The 17,639-nt window shown below is 50.2% G+C and overlaps 1 pseudogene; it reads right to left on the bottom strand.

Annotated features, from left to right (window-relative positions):
- Positions 1 to 11,872, bottom strand: part of LOC134154871 (DNA polymerase epsilon catalytic subunit A-like) — a 266,177-nt pseudogene extending 254,305 nt beyond the window's left edge.
- Between the last annotated feature and the right edge of the window lie 5,767 nt (positions 11,873 to 17,639).

The raw sequence follows: 17,639 nt of genomic DNA, 5'->3' as shown, positions 1-17,639 counted from the left end.
GGGAGGAACAGGAAGTGGTCTCTGTGTCTTCAGCTCACGCTGCAAGCTCTATCCATGCTGCAGTGCAACAGGGAACTTGACAAAGCAGACAGCAGAATTACACTTACTGAATTCTCCTCTCCACTGCCAAGTCATCCGGCGCTGACGATTAGCACCTGGCTTGCTGAAGTCACAGGAAGCACACATGGCCTCATCCACCATTGCTGAGGGCTGGACACAGGTCAGACACACCCATGTTAGAGAAAACAGAACTGTCTCCAGTGACATATGCCAGAAGGAATCGATGTTGGGTACTAGAAGAACACAAATGTGAACATCACAGAGGTGATGTCCAGTAAGTTTTCCTTTCTAGAAGCTTTTCAGAACACAAGTTACAGCAAAAACAATGACTATTCTTTGGAAGAAGCCAGCTAAAGCTATTGCTCTACCTTGGACAGACCTTTCGGCTCTGTACACCTGGCAACTGTAACAGCCTGACTGGATTTGAAACCGAGCCTTATTTTATCCCCCTGTCCAGGGCAGAAAGTTTATTGTTTGCCGCTAAGGGGATCAAATCGGAGGGACCTCCTAGACCATCTGCAAGACAAAACAGAAGACACCTTCCTGACTGGACTGAGGTTACCCACCTGCAACCTGTTGGTCAGAATGATGTTGGGGTACATGGCCCCTACATCTAAATGGTAGATAAGGGGGCATTCAATTCCGTTAGGAACATCCTTCAAGGAATTCAGCTTGACTTTGATTTCATCACAAGCCTGCGGGGAGATGTAAAAAAGTAAAATTCAAACAAGAAGGAACTAATGATGCAGTCACATACGCACTATATTTGGTCCTTTACTTCCAACATGCACAGAGACACCTGCCACTGATTCTGGGGAACAGAGGAAGAGTATGAAGAACTAAAGGAACAGGATTAAGAAGAGTGGCAGCGGCGAGTCTTCTTTAGCCACCAATCTTTAAGGTTTTCTTTTGGACCTCCAAGGTAGGTTTCATCTACACTGCAAATGTCTACAGATAAGTTTCTCCTGTCTCTCTCCATGGAGTATAAAATGAGTCTAAACAGGCATCTTTAACATGTGGTGTCTCACCAGACATATTCAGGATGAGAAAAATCAGCCTTGCCTCCAGCCTATGCCAGTTCTTTATTAATATGGGAAATAAGGCACAGATGGACATGGGGCAGAACTCAAAGCTGAAGAAAGTTGTTATACAACACCAATATGTGTGCACAGGACCCAGGCTTGCCTAAAGAAATGTGCTGCAACTCCACCCTCACAGTTCTGCTCTCCTTGGAAAGCCCAGTCATGCCTCTGGCCCTGCAGGCTGAGGCAGGACAACAGACCTCCTGGAAGTTGGTGACTTGATCCAACGGCAAACCTTCTTCCTCTTCGACAGCATGCCGGAGCATCTTCTCCACATGCTGCACCCGGAAGTTAAAGGCAGCAGGATTCTGCAAGGATACAGGAATGATACCGAGACCTCTTCTAGCCCTGACACCCATCCTCACACACTGCCCAGGGAAGGGGGACAGGGGGTGACAGCTTCTGCAAGATTATCCATGCTCCAGCGTAGCTTCGGCGATCTTTGAAAACAGGCTCACTACTTAGCAGAGCATGTCTCAGTATGGGTAGAGAGCAATTCATCTCATCTGAAGGGCAGATGGCTGAAACAGGTCAGCTGAATGGCATCTTGAAATGCCCCTTCGTTCACTGATCAGCTCCGATGTGAGCAGGCAGATAATGTTGGCCAATTAGCTGGCCTGACCTCCACAGCCAACTTGAGAGCTCTCTAGAACTGAAGGACGGTGGCTTTCTGCTAAGAACCCTACAACTCACAAAAGCCTACACCACTGGCACTAAGGCAAAACACAAAGCAGAGAAGAGATGGTGGCTGCTCCCCGGCCCTTGGAGTTCTCCTGCAAAGGAGGCTATATAGGGCAGCTAATAAGAAGAGAAGATTGCATGCATGTTCCAGAGTGCAACACTTACGGGGCTGACCTAGCAGTCAGCTGCTCACACATCTAAGGCTCTAAGGGGCCAAGGATTTAGATTTAAGGTCCTTCTAAATTCACAGTGCACGTTCCCTTAAGATCATTCACGAGATTAAGGCCACTAAAATAAGCAGCACTGAGGTGTGGTGTATCACACAGCAAAGAGAGAAGCTGCCTCTAAAACTTATAATCTAGACAGTAGCACCAACCAGAAACAGGTAAAAGAGGCCAAAAGAAGCTTGGCTTGAGTGGGAGAAGGACAAAGATATAATCCTGATGAGACAAAAACAGAGTCATCTCTGCCAACAACCACTGGCTGAAAGAAAATTAACCCCCCCCCCCCAAAAAAAACGCTCAACCAACCAATAAACAAAGTAAACAAACCCACACAACAGCAATGAACCACTCTCCTTGCTGTAACACTGTCTTTACCCTATAGCCAGTCTGAGGTCATGAAGAGCAACTTCTCCAACCCTTCCCACCTAAACTCTAAGCAGGTTCATACACTCAAGCCATAAATTAGGTATCCAAGTTTTATAACAGGTATTGCTATTGGGTATCCGCCAAAAGAACAGAGGATGGTAATTCCAGTTGGAGGGTTATTCCCTACTGCCATGTTCTCCAGAAAGAAGAGAAAGAGCATCATTGCATTACCATTTTAAAGCCTCTGTCACAACACCTTGATTGTGTCCTTACCTTTTTAAAGCGCAAGGGATGTCACTGCGAAAAACCCTGGGTTCCAGAGCTTCCACCTGGCCTCCTACATACGTCTCCGAGTCCAGCACGTGGCCATCATCTGTAAGTTTGCTGAACTCCTGCTCCTGCTTGTTGCGAAAGAGGATGTTGGCGTGATAGGCCTGAACCATCAGCAATGCCTCACACAGTGTCCCAGAACCTTTTCTTAACACCTGTAAAAGACAGACATCAAAAACTGGACTTAGAAAGAAGCGCTGTAAAGGGTGCTGCTGGAATTAGGCTGGCCTTATCACCCCATCAATGAACTTAAATGTCTGATTTGGTGCCCAACATGATGTGTTTATTCAGGCAGTATTGAAGCCCAAGGCAAGAAGGAGCACAGTAAGGAAACAAAACCAACTCCTTCACTTAGGCTACCCATAACTGGTCTATGGAAAAACAGCTATGACTGCTGTACTGCAGAAAGGAAGCGCATTTGGAGACTACTTTCCCTCCTTTCCTTGGGAAAAACTATCCAAACAGTAGAAATTAGTTCTATTGCCAATGTGTCACTGTTGCATGAAGCATGCAGCTCTCTGCCCAGAAAAGAAATTGTTTCAGGCATGCACTCACCTCATCAGGCTCCATGGGAAGGATGGTGCACAACGCGAAAATGAAAGGGTACACATACTTCATATACATGTAATAGGTAGCAACTGCATCAGACACCGAACAGGTGGCCAGAGTCTGTTGAGGAGAAAGACAAATCAATCCCAGTCACATTTAATACAGCAGTTAACACGTACAACGGGAAACAATGAAAGGTTGAAATCAGCAGGAAGATGCAAAAGGTATATTTCTGCACACAAACATCCCAGCATGTAAAGAGTTATCAGTTGGCTTAAGACGACATTCTGCTTTAACCTGAATTACATAAGCCAGCTCCGAATTAGCAGAAATGGGGAAGATGAGCTCACTGCCACATATCTGCACAGATGCCACTCTGGAGTGGTCAGGAGGCCACTCTTGGCCTACAGAGATCTCCAGGGCTTTGGCAGAAACCTCATTAAGGTGTCTCCTGGACACTAGCAAAGTACTGCTCCATTGCAATGCCCAGAGTACTACCGTTTTGCAGAAGTGTAAATAACACAAATATACAGTGCAACGCCAATGCCAGAAACACATCAAGGAAATTCTATTCTTCCCTAAGCTTAAGTTCTTTCAGGTGTCTGAAATTCAGCAAGATATACTGACAACTTCTCAAAGACACTGCATTAACTTAAAGGATTTCACAAAGCTCTAACTCAAAGGTTCACTAATACTGCAGATGCCCAGAGATACAGCACCGGGTGGGAATACCTGAGGCTCCTCTGTAGCCGTCCGGCACATCTCTTCAGGGTCCAGCTCCACTGCATCATAACCCAGTTTTGCTTTCGCTGCTGCTTTCAGGTTGTGACTTCCCACTGGCAGGTAACTCTCTCTCTTCACCCACCTAGACAGAATAATGAAAATGCCAGTCTACGAAGAGACAGCCCTGCACTTCAGAAAGGGCTGCTACGTACAAAAAGATCTGCATTACTCTAACAGGGAAAGGTGAGAGCAGAACATCCAAGTGCAGTGGAATAAGAAGCTGCACAGCTTTAGACAGTCTGCATATCTACCCATGCTCTTAAATCCTGACTCGTACAAATTCTGCTATTCAAATCATTTCTATTGCTCAGATTTTTCTCAACCCTCATACTTCAGAGACTTCAAAGATAAACATTTAAACACAGGAGGAGGTATCAGCAGGACTGCAAAGAGAGGCAGTTGTTTTCCAGAGTCTGGACACTGGTCCAATGTGAAAAAACATTCAAGTCACAACTGCCAGGACAGACAGCCCTCTCCTGTACACACACACACACACACACACACACACACACACACACACACCCTTTCTTTTCCTCTCTGTGCTAGGCAGGCTTTTGGGTTAGAATATGGCCCTGTGCCCACTACAATGGTTTGGTCTTATCCTGTCCTTTTACCTGCTATCCAGGACAGTTCTCAAACTCCCAATGACAGCCACCAGCAGACTGTATAAACAGAGTTAGTCGTTCAGGCTAGTGTGGGCAAGATGTAACTTCTGTACATAATGGCACACAACGGAGTACCGAGTAGAAGCAGCACAACCAAAGATGGGGGTGCTAGTCCTTTCCTAGTAAGATGTAACTCATGATAGCAGTGCACAGAGATGGAAAAGGGACAGTATTCAAATACATCAACTGTAGGCATTTTATACAAATTTAACAGATAAAGATGCAGTTATACGGTACAGACGCAGCATTCGGTACCTCAGACAATCCATGTGGATGCACTGCGGGGCTTTGTACTCTCCCTGGCTGCCCTTCTGAAATCCAATCTCCTGATACATATTAATTCCATGAGCTGCTGCTCTTGCTTCCACAAAAGGCCTGAGGAGAGAGACAATGCAGAAGAGAAGAAACAAAGCAGTCCCTTTCCTCCACCCCATCCCCACCCCAAGGGTTTCAGAATTGCTTTCTTGTAAGCTACTTAATGAGGAATTTTTCTTGTGAATTCTCCTTTGCTCCAGACCTTACCCGTGAGAGCTGGCCACAGGGAAAACTCCCTGTAGGGCAGAGCTACTGCAAGAAGGAAGCTGCTTGCTTACATCCTATACCAGGAGGCAGAACATTATGATCGAGTTTCCCTCGCTCCCCAAAGGCTTGGCTGCTCTGGTCTCCCTATTGTTCTGCAGTTCTCTTTTGACACTTTGCCTGTTCTCCAGTTACTGAGGTCATCAGTGTACAAACATTGCCAAATCAACAACAATCTAGAAGTAGCTCAGCAATCCCTGGACCAACTGATGAGACTCTATAGAAGTTTGTATTTCAAAGCCAATAAACATAGCTCTGCTCAGGAAAAAAAAAAAAAAAGTTCTGAATTCCACCTCCCCCTCTTCGACAGTCCTCTGCAGGCTGGCGACCCAATATTCAGCCCAGCACTCCAGATAAAGAGCACATAATCAAGATGTAAACAGGTTCCCAAACTGGCTGGATAGTCTGCGTAGATAAGAACGCATGTGGCCGCTATGTGACCTCCAGACAAAGGACATACAGGCTGGTACCCAATCTCACCTCATGGCCTAGACAACATTTCCTTTTAGAAACCAGGTTAGCTTTCATTCCTGATCTTACCAGTCAAAGAAGTCTCCATCGTATGTGACAATGATAGTAGGTTTGGTCTCCTGGACATGTTCAAACCGCCTCTGCATTAAATGAGCCTAGTATGCAACAGAGGATTAAAAAAAAAAAAAAACCCCAAAACAAAAAACGTCTCCCCCACAAACACAAACACTCAGCAAATTCACCTCCTGCAGGCAGGCACTGGATATAATACAACTGATGGAGTCCTTCCCCTCTGCTCTTGACCTAGCTAGAACCCGATCTGCCTCATCATCACACCATGAAATGAAAGCATCACCAGCACCGTGACTGTCTGCTGTGCTCCCCAAAGATACACTCTATTGGGTGATAAGCTCTCTTTGGCCTACAAGAGACCAAGGCAGATAAAAAGCAGCCTGATTTCCCAAGTAGAACCTACTTACCTCATCTGGTTCATTAGACACAGGATGGACCCTCACACTCCGGCTTCGGAGTAAATTCAAAGTCCTCAATATCCTCACAGACAATCTCCTTGTTTGTGATCAGATAGCCCTAGAGAGTTGACAAAGGAAGAGTTACTGAGGACTCAGATCCCTGCTACACCAGGGACACGTTCCTGAACAACCGGAACACACTGCCTAAAGGATGAAATAGTCTTCCATCGATGCGATAATCCTTGCACAGCTTGATAGGTAGAGCTTTTGTCAAGTGGGAACGGCTCTTTGGAGGTCACCTTCTGAACAATTGCTTACAATCAACTAAGGGTGCCAAAAGGGAGACAACTTAAGGACTATACTCTCCAAATTACTACTGCCCCTCAAAGGGGCACCAGTAGCCTTACCTGGGTTCTCCAACATACAAAACGAGGAAATCCTTATGCATCATTCAGACTAGACTTCAATTTTATTTCCACAGCCATTACATATAGACCAAGCAACTAGCAACAAAGCAAGCCAGGGACCAGACCGCCAAAGGTGACATGCTCGTTTGCTGTCTAGCATTTTGCTCCAAAGCATGAAGAAAAGAACTGTTGTTCCATTACCTGCCCATCAACCACGTAGGAGATCATCATGATCCGGTCTGCCTCTGCATCAGGAAACTTCAAAGGGAGTTTGGTAGTTTCAATGTCAAAGGCGAGAACAACCGGATCCTGAATATGACCAAATACATTAAACTCAAATCAGCTTTAGAGTATGATTTAACGAGCAGTTCTCATTTACCTAAGTAGGTTTATGCACATCTCAGACGCAGCAGGCTTGACTGTAGGAGACAAGGTAGCAACAGTGGTACCCACTGATAACCAAACAGCAAAATTCATTAACAGGAGAGAACGGAGTAACAAAAGCTTCTCTTTAATGCAACAACCCCCTTCGAGAAAGAGAGTCATCAGGATTGACAGCACGTGAGGAAACATTGCGCAGGCAAAAAACACTTATTACCTCTATGCTTTTATAAGAGAGGTTTCTTATGGCATTGGATTTATAAAGCATAACAACGAGTTTAAGAATAGTTGGGCACCCCAGGAATCACCTGGAACAAAAAATGTACACCTCTCAGTGGGGCAGGGAGTGCTCACTTCACTAGATTCCTCTTCCTTTGAAATGGTTCAACTGAAATCAGACATCAGGTGTAGGAAACCAAAGAGAAAATTGGAATTCTCATTTGTACTTTTTAGTCTGTGTGACTAGGGGAATCCTAAGAAGCCCATGGGCCAACCATCCTAAGGAGACCTCTTTCCTTGACAGCATAGACGTATAGACATCGCTCGCCTGGTCTCGCTCTCTGTTTTTCCTCACAGCAGGAGAGATCTCTTTCCGCACCTTCACCAAGTCATCCACCACGTGGAAGGATAACTTAATGTAGTTCTGCTTAAGACCCACCAAGCGATTTGGCTACGAAGCAACAAGACAGTGCCAGCTAAGGGTGGAAAAGAGTAATGAGGGAAAGGGGAAGACTGCTAACAGTAAGAAAGCGCTGGAAATGCAAATTATACTGGCACACGTGGAAGAACTGGCCAAAGAAGAGGTAGTAATTGGATGGAAAGACTAGGAGTGAGAAGAGATGCTAGCAAGCATGTAAGACAGCGAAGAACATATGAGCTATGCCACTTCACACCAAGGGCCATCTTGTCTTGTTGTCTGTTTCCAAGTGCAATCACCAGTACACACCCAAGAAAGAGTAAATGTATACTATCCCCCTCTGCCACAACACTCTTAATCTCCAAGCATTTCTAGCTCAGGAAGTTTCTTGAGCATCCTGTGAAAAAGACTATGTGCTGGAGCAGAACATATACTTTATTTACTATTACTATAATAAGCAATTACTATCAATAAGCAATAATTAGCCTATTCATGACATGCAATGCAAACAGTGCTTGAAGATTAAAGGTAAGCATACTGCTTCCCTTTACTGCTTAGCCCCTTTCTACTCCACTTGAGCTCGAAAGAAAGAAAGAAAGAAAGAAAGAAAGAAAGATTAGGGTTATACAATAGTACAGCAGGCAGAGGAATACTGACCAGATCCAAATCTTCTTTGGGGACAGTTCCCAGCTTTGAAATGTTCCCTTGAAACTTCTTGGAGAGGAAGGATGACACTTCTCGTTCACAGCCCTGCAAAGAAACTGGAGAATGAGCAACAAAGCCAGACACTTCTCCAGAGGAGAAGACAAGCTCACAAGAGGTTCTGACACTAGTGTCCTCAATTGTGAGGGGAGGACACGAGGCTGTCCTGAAATCCTGGCCGTCTGGAAATCTGTTCCTTCACACTGGGGCTCTCTTTGATGGTCAATTCACAGCACCGTCAGAACAAACCTAGTTTTGCAGCACGAGCAGGAACAAGACGAGATGAGAGGGGAAATTTACCCCTGTTTGGGCTTAGAAGAAGTGAAATAGGCTCCAGAGATCAATTTTAGGACAAAAAAAGAACAGGAAAAATATGACAGCTCCTTGAAGGGATAATTCATCACATAACAAACCAACCTCCCTCTAAGAAACCTTAGTGGAGCCACCATACTGATACAGCTGCTTCCCATCTCAGGTCTTCTCTAACAGCTCTGACAAAACCACCAACAGAAGCACTGGAGCTGGATTTTTCTCCTACCAACCCAAGAAGATGGTCGGTCACAAGGCCTCTCAGCTGACTGGGGGACCCTTCAAGTCAAACCTGCCCTTGTCTCTGGGACCTCGGCCACTAGTTTACTCAAGACCCCGCTTGCCAGTGCGCAGCTTCCAAGTCCATACTCGCCTTCTGGGTAGCGATGTAGAAATACAGATTATAGGGCAGGGCCACCCAGGAGAAATCAAAACCGGTGAACATTGCGCGACCCCGCAGCCAAGGTGAGAAACCAACCCAACGGTTCGCAACGGAAGCAACGGGCACCGCGCTGCCCTTGCTGCGCGTTGCTGGCATTTGTGCGCCACATACACATCCCTGCATCTCTGCAGCACCCACCTTGGCCCCCAAGGGTCCCAGGTGGACCCAGCGTAGGGCAGACAGTGCTGCTGCCTTGTGGGTGATGCCTGGGGCCCAGAACAGCCAAACCGGTGGGGGCAGGCAGGACGCTCAGCCCGGGCACCAGCGCTGCGCTGGAGGAACGGGATGCACCTCGAAGCGGCTCCCATCCTCTGGGATGAAGTAGTCCACAGCGCTCACCAGCCGCCGGTCCTCACCCAGCACCTCCGTCTGCACATGCACATGGCCTGTTACGACACACGACCCCCCCACGCCCCCTCCCACCCCAGTCCTACCGGGTGCCTGTCGGTGACACCTCCCCTGCCCCAGTCCTACTGGGTGTCTATTGGTGACACCTCCCCTCACACCCAGGTCCTACCGGGTGCCTGTCGGAGACATCTCCCCCTCTCATCAGTGACATTCGCCCCCCGTCCTACAAGGTGCATGTCGGTGACCCCCCCCATCGTTGTCCCCCCTAGTCCTACCAGGTGCCTGTGGGTGACACCCCCCGCCGGTGACATCCCCCCCCCGGCCCAGTCCTACCGGGTGCATGTTGATGAGCCAGCCCGTGCGCTCGCCAGGCTCCGTGGGCCGCTCGAAGCCGAACAGTGTGTCCAGCCGCTCCGTGCGCTGCGAGCGCTCCAGGCGCTTGAGGGAGGACAGCGAGGAGCCATCCTCCCTGCAGGACGCCGCGCCACCAGCCGCCGCCCAGTCCCCGCCGCGACCCACCCCCACCCCTCCACACCTCCCGCTGCCGCCTGGCCCCAGTGCTCACTGCCCCCCCCCAGCCGCCGCCGCCGCCGCCGCCGCCCGGCTCCGCGCCTCCCCGCAGCACCATCCCGCCGCGGCCGGAGCAGCCCCGCGCGCTGCCCCCACCTCCCGCGAGCGGGAAGCCTGCCAGCCCCGCCTCCCCAGGGAGAGCACCAATCAGAGAGCGGCACCGCAGCCAATGGTCGCTCTCTTCCTCGACCTCTGCCCCGCAGCACGGCGGCTGCGCTGGCCACGCCCCTCGCGGCACCTTCCCGGGCAGGCCCCGCCCCCGCCCCGGCTGCCGCTGCCGCGCACGCGCCTGCGCGGCGGTGCCCGGCGCGGCCCGGCCCGGCCCGGCCCGGCCCGGCCTGTCGTGGGGCGGCGGCGCTGCGCGGGAAGCGGCTGCTGCTCCTGAAGCAGCGCTGTCGCATGGGCAGTTGCGTGTCATAAGTTACTCTCTTGAAGGTCAATTCATACAGAGAGTTTGTTAAATCATGTGAACAATTTATTTAATTAAGTAAGCAGCCACAAGCAAAACAGCGCTGGGCGGCCGGGGAGTCTCAGCTCCGCCAACGGCGCGCGCCTCCCTCACACACAGTCCCCCCTTATAGTCTGCGTTGTAATCTCCCGGTGCGTCCCGCGCATGTGTGAGTTGCTGGGGGGGTCGTCTGAAGCTCTCTGGTGGTTGTGGAGAGGAAGGCCGTGGTCTTCTTTTGTCTCTTTATTTTGGTTTGTCTCCTTGTGAGTGATCACAGGGGTTTGATTATCTGTTGTGTTGACTCCCTTTTGGGATGCTGTTCTGTGAGAAAATTACAGGCGCCTGCTTATCCTTTCTTTATCCTTTTACCTTCAAAACCTCTGAGCAGCTTGTTGCTTACTTCAGCTCTTCATAGTCCTGCAAGATAGCTAGGGCCCCGACACCGGTTCCACAAGGGGTCATATAAGCTTTTGTGCTTACCATAATTTATTTGTCTGACACCATGTCTCAACCCTGATTGTTGTAAAACCTCCTCCTCCCCCTCCATCGGCTTATTCCTCCTTCTAAACAATGAACAAAGAGTTACAATTTATTACACAGAGGAAGAAGAGGCGCCGTGCCCCAAAGCCCTGTGTTAGGAGTAGCACAGGCTTTGCTTGGAGCCGGGCGAGAGCGCGGCTGCTGCCGCGTGGGGCAGCGAGAATAGCTGGGCAGCGCTCTCCGCGCCTGGGGAGGCTGTGAAACGCAGCGCAGCCGCATGAGGCAGCCGTGCACGCGGCCGTGTGCCGCGCTGGAGCGCGGTGTTAGTGCGGGCAGCCAGGGCAGTGCGGTGGTGCTAGCGTGTCTCTTCTTTCTCCGTGCCCTCGTCTTGGCGTAGGGAGGCAGAGCGGTTTCTGGCGCAGGCGGAACGGGTGCCTGCGGTGCCCGGCCAGAGCAGAGGGACGCCCGGGGCCGCGCGCTCCTGCGAGTGCAAGGCCGTCGTGGAGCTGGTGCTCGTGCCCCTGGCTCACCACCACACGGCAATGGGCAACGATGCCAGAGCCCTCTACTACCTGCTGGAGAGCGCGGCTGCCTGCTTGCACGTCTCTGACAACTACCTGATGAGTTGTACTGCGTGCCAGAGGCCACTGCACGTGGAGGCCTCTCGGTGGCCTTGCCTAGGGCAAGCCCATTTCCCCCCTGCACTAGGACCGGCCTCTGTGGGCCCTTGGGGGCGAAGGGCTGGGGTCGGAGCCGGGGTTTTCTTCCTGCTTGCCTGTCCCGGGGCAAGAGCCGCGGGGCAGGGGAGCGGGACCTTCGCGCGAGGCGCCCCAGCAGGGAGGCAGTGCGGAGGAGCGCTCGTGCCCGCGGCGTGCGCTGGGGTGGCATCGGCAGGGGCAGGGGCACGGCCTCCGCGGGGAGCTGTGCAGGCGGGTGGGAGTGCTGGGGCTGGAGGCGGGCTCCGCAGCGCCGCTCACCCGCTCTCCGTGCGCTTGCTCCAAGGCCTTCACGAGCCTGCGCAAAGCAGAGGCCCTGAGGAGCTCGGCGGCTCAGAAAGCCCCGGTGCCGGCCTGCTTTGAAGAAGCCACCTTCCTGAGCCTGCAAGGGGAGGTAAAGCGGCAGGGCGGCCGCGAGGGCTCTCGGGGCGGGAGGAGCAGGATGCCGTGATGGCGCGGGGCAGCCGGCGGGGGCAACGGGGGGACACCTCTGGCACTTTGAGGCCCGGCCGCAGTGAGCAGCCCTGCCTGCGACCGCCACGTCCTCCGGCCCCAGCCGGTCGAGGCCCTCGGCCTCGCGTCGGGCAGGGGCGGGAAATGTGGAGGGAGCTCAGTCGGAGCCCTCGGGCACCGCCTGAAGAAGCCTTCTCCTGGGCAGGTGTGCTACAACGTGGGACGCGTGGAGCTGGCCAAGACGACCCTCAGGAAGGCGCTGAGCCTGCTGGGCCGGAAATTCCCGGGCACCTCGGCTGGCGCCTTCTTTCAGCTCCTGCTGGAGCAGTCAGCGCACGCCTCTCACCAGAAGAGCAGAGGCACCTCTTTTCTTGTTAAAAGTAATATGTGTGTTTTGCCATGAAATTTTTGATTTGTCTTGCGATTGAATTTGAAGGGTTTACTCAGAACTGAGGGTGAACTATGTTGGGAAATAGACTGAGGCCTAAGAAGGGTTACCCAAGGAAAGACTCTTAAAAAAAAAAAAAGAAAAGAAAAAAAGCCAAGGTGATGTTGGTAGGGAAGAGTGCTACTTTCCAGCAAGGGCAGCTTTCTTCTAGGTCTCGCAGGTAACCTTTTCTGTCACTTCAGAGAAATGAAAATCTGGTTAGTATTTTTTTTGGAGGTGCTACTGTAAGCCGTCTGTCTGCTTTTAATATTAACCATGTTTCACCTTCTTATTACTGGAGACCTGGTGTATTAATGTAGGCCTTCTCAAAGTAAAAACATGACCTCTGGCAAAGAAGATTGGGTGTGTGTAACAAACCACAAGGGCTGATGAGAGCAGAGGAAGTAAAATGGCACCAGTATTTGCTGGTAGGGATGGAGTTGGGATGGCAAGTGAGACATGCAAGCATGCCGAAAAGGCTTTGGCGTGGTAGTACAGAGAAGGGTGCTGATAGCACTGCGTAGTACAGAGGTAGCTGTTTTGGCTCTTGGGAGCTATGGGCTGTGTTCTTGTTTTCTGCGCTGCCTGCCCACTCTGATGGAGAGAACCTTCCGAAGTTAGTGCCATCTGTCACCCCTGCTCCAAGTCACCTGCGGCTGCCTGCCTCCTCGATGCTCCCAGTGGCTTTTCAACAATGTTTTCCTTCCCTATATTTTAAGTTTCTACAGACTGCTATTTTATCTGCTAGTTGTGGCATTCCAAAGAAACTATCAGTGAGATTTAAATAGCAGTGAGGTGTACGACCTTAACTGTGGCTTGCATCTGGGAGATTAGCTTAGTATAAGGTAGCTCTTCCCCTGAAAGAGTCTTAACCGACACTAGGGCAATTGTCTGTTCTGTTGACAGATCTAAGCTGGAAGAGTAAAGGAGGTAGCAGTTGAAAAGATGTTCCTGTTGTAAGTTTGTTGCTTTGTTTCTTTTTTTGTTAGACAGCTTTGCAAGAAGTGATCTCACAAAAAAAGTCAGATATTGCAGAGAGGACCCGAAAATTGGTGAGTGTACCTTGATATAGGCTATAGTTTAAATTCCAGTTCAGCTAATTGATCATCTTTCTGCCTTTAAGATCAGGTTAGTCTTGGAGCTCGGTAACGTGATAGTTCAGGAGATGATTTTTAGCTTTTTAAAAACTGTTTCAGCTTTGCTTTTCCCACAGAAACTTTACTGCAACTAACTGGTGATTTTTTTTTAGCCTTTATACACTTCTCTGGTATACGCGTGAACAAACACACGTCTGTCGCCCGTTAGACTGCGCTTCTGCGTCCACTCTTGCCTATTTGGGGCCTATGGATTAGAGGCAAGATCACTTCTTGGTAATTTCACTTTTGATTCACAGTCTGCAGACAGGTCACAGTGTAATGGTTATAAGATAGCCTGTTTAGCATGCTTAATGGAATTTTATCATGCTTTTCCCTTTTATTTCACCAGATCCAGCTGGTGTCGGACGAAGAAGCCAGCGTCTGGCACGTGGAGTTGCTGTGTGTTTTCATGCAAGCAGATACCTCCCTAGGCAAATGGCAATGTTAGGCAAATGACAGGATCTTATTTGCACCTCCCTTTATTCTGGTCTGTATATACACTTTGGTATCAAAACACAAGTCATTTCCAAGAATACTTTGATAATGTGTAGGCAATATATTTTATGTTAAAAGATTCCAGCTTCAGCAATATATGATACAAACCTTTAAATTCAGGAGGACTTTCTAGGTCTGTAAGGGGACAAATGTGCAAAATGTTCCTAAACCAGTGGCGGTGTAGTGGGGTCCCACTGCAGGAGGACAGATGGCATCTTTTCACCGTTGCTGGTGTAAGAAAGGAAGAAAACGGGACCCGGTGGGATCCCAGGTTCCTGAAAGCCCTAAATGAGCAAAACGCTTCAGCCCGTGCTAATCCAGCATGATTGAGGCCTGCTCCGAGCAGTCCTTAGGGTCGGGACCAAACCTACCTGCTGATGCCAGTTGTGCCGCGTGAAGGATCCGGGTGCTCGTCTGCACAGGGCAGGTGTTGGCATTGCCCCTCGCTGGCCTGCAAGGGGCTCGTGGGGTGCTCAGGAGAATCCGAGAAGTACCTGCTACAGGAATTAGACGCCTCTGGAATTTTAGTGACTGGTCAAAATCCTCATTCAAGCAATTAAATCGATTTTTGGATCCAACCGAAGGACATCTTTTTTTTTTTTTTTCCAACAGTTACAAAAATGCCAGATTATTTTTCCCCCAAAGTGTCAGTCTCTGCATTTAACTGTGACATGTGGATGCTTCTTCTTTATAGTTTCTCTGGGGAGAAAATTTGTTTCTTTCTTATTGAGCTGCCCAGGTTTAAGGGGTGGGGGGGGGCACATACAAGCTTTTCAGAAACTCAAAGCTTAAACTTAAGCTCTTGTGCTTGCATTAAGGCTTGGAAATAGGTGACCTGGTTTCCAGTAGCGTTTGGCCCCCACTACTGCTCACCAACTGGAGCCCTGGGCTTCTGGTGACAGGAGCACCCTGCTTTAGAGCCTAGATGTAAATATAAGAACCTGACTTGACAACCCTGTTTTTAATCTCTTTGCTCATATACCTGCCTTTGCACAGCAGAAGATTCTCAGATTCTTTGGGGCACCAGTGAGCTCTCGGGGCTGGTCCCAGCAAGCTCTGCTGGGTTTTGTGGCCCAAAGACCTTGGTAAAGGTAAACTCCCTGGCTACAGCACAGTTCTGGGGCCTTTCCTGTGCATGGGACATAATTCCTCGAGCCTGTTTGTGGGACGTGGTAGGCCCCATGCTGATCCTGCTTTTCAGCGGGTGTCATGTGGTACAGGAGGAGTGCTAATGCTCCTGGTTGGCAGATAGGCACTGTCCACAGTTCTAGTGGCCACTCGCTATTTTGCCAATGATGTCCTGCGCCCCGGCGGAAGAATAAATGTGGAGGCAGCAGAGTGAGCAAAACTGTAACACAGGGACTTTGTTCTCCTGTAGTTTTATTTTGGTTCACAAAAATCACTTCTGGAGTGGGACGCACAATTTGCAAAATTGGACAGGAAGGACCTGGTTTCAGGTCTCGGGACAGGCATTCAGAAGCTTCTCCAGGGCCCGTTCTAAGTGGTTGTGTCTTCCTCTTCATCCTCCTCCCCTTTTGCAGTGTGGAGTTCATCTATCACTGCACAGATGCCAGCCAGCCAGGCTGCCACAGTGCCAGCTGAGAATATACAGAAGCCAACGAGACACAGAAAGATATAGTCCTGCTTGTGCAGTTGGATCAGGCAGTCCAGCTGGAGCTGTGCCTCCACTGCGGGCATTTTCAAGCCGCGTAGACCTTCTGGCATGTAGCAGGTGATGTTCTCGGCACCTGCAGAGGGAAAAGCAGAAGCAAGACTAACTTGTCCGTGCCCTGAGCAATAGTGGGTAGGAGTCCTGCTAGAAAAGCAGTGGAGGAGTTTCCTAAAGCCTTTGAAAAATGTCTCCGCACTTCACACTCCTTTCCCTGAACAGCCTGGGGGAAAATACGTAGTCCGTCCCTTGCCAAACCAGGTTGCCAGAATGATCAGAACGATTTCTGTGTTATTGTCGCGATAGGAAAATACTGCCGGTTGGATTATACCGCAGTGGCAAACTTCTGTACCTGCACTGTTGAGTTCTGCTAACTGAGCACCTTCATTTTAATATAAAAGCACTTGTGATTTTTTTGAAAAAATCTTAAACATCTTCTGACATGCCATAGGCTAAGCTGAAAGAGGTTGTTTTATGCTGGCATAGTGAGGTCTGCATCCACAGAGTCAAGCTGTGAAACTTGGGTTGTTTGCAGTTAGGGGTCACCGAGCTTGTTGTGTGAAAGAAAAAGAGGAAAGTCCTCAGTAATTCAGTTCCGCCGAAATAATGACTGTGCTCTGCCGTATTGTAGTCTAGGCCACGAGAAAACAGGTGCTGGCTTTTCCCTCTGGAGCTAGTGAAGGCTGGGCGTAGTAGGAAGCAATGTCTCTTCCTGGTGTTTGTAGAAGGCCAGTGTGGCCTCCAGCACAGCCGCCTCCTTCCCCCGGGGGTTTTGAAATCAGTGCGACAGACTCGGTTACTGCGACAGAACCGTGTCGGTCGCTGCTGGAAGTGCTGGATGGGTGGTCCTTAGGGAAACGGAGCAGGGGAGAGGGACGAGCAACAACTTATACTGTATTATGTTATGTTGTATTTTGTTATACATTGACGAGTGGATACAGCTGCAGAAACCGTTGGTGCTGTTATCGCGCGCTGTCAGGAGCGTAACTGCGGGGCTCGTTCACCCTTACCCCAAGCCGTCGAGCTGTGGGAACTTCCCGCCTGCGCCTCGACCGTGCGCAGCTCCAGCTGAGCGTAAAACACTGGCACAAAGTGGTCTGTGAAGCTGCAGTGGCTCTCTAAAGGCCGGGACAGGGATCTGCTTGCAGCAGATTTCAGTGCTCTGCGTTGCCCCTCAGTTCCGTCTGTCCCACCGTCCCTCTGCTAGAGCTGTCAGCTCCTGGGACAACCCTCATTTTAGGGCCGCCTAGGCCTGACAAACAGGGAGTTGCTTTTCCCTGCCTGGATGCAGATAGGCGCACGTGATCCGGGGTTCCCAGCATGGATACACTTACCTGCAGCATTAAAGTTTACCCAGTTCTCACACCAGTTCCAGGAAATACAACACCTCGCGCTGACTCACCCGCAGCACCTGGCTGGGACATAGCAGCAAAGTCTGACAGAGGAGGAAACTGGAGCTGCCTCCGCTGGCTGCTGCTGAGTCTTTCCGCTCTTTCTCCCCTGCCCTGACACGTGGAAGCAGGGAGACGGGTCGTTTCTTCCCAGCCCTGGCGCAGTCTGTTCCATCTCCTCCCAGCCTCATCAGAAAGGTTTCAGTAGGTGCCTTGGTCTCTTTCCCATCCTTCCCGGGATTGTGCAGGGACCCACACGAATACGTCCAGTCCTCGCTGCCACTTGCTTTTCTGCTCGTAGCCTTCCAAACCGCCTGCAGTGAGCTTTACTCTCCTGTTCAGGGCTTCCACGTGTTATCTCCAAACTA

Source organism: Rhea pennata, unplaced genomic scaffold (genome assembly GCF_028389875.1).
Source record: "Rhea pennata isolate bPtePen1 unplaced genomic scaffold, bPtePen1.pri scaffold_47, whole genome shotgun sequence".
NCBI lineage: Eukaryota > Metazoa > Chordata > Aves > Rheiformes > Rheidae > Rhea > Rhea pennata.
The sequence above is the reverse complement of the archived record's forward strand: the minus strand, read 5'-3'. Positions and strand labels throughout refer to the sequence as shown.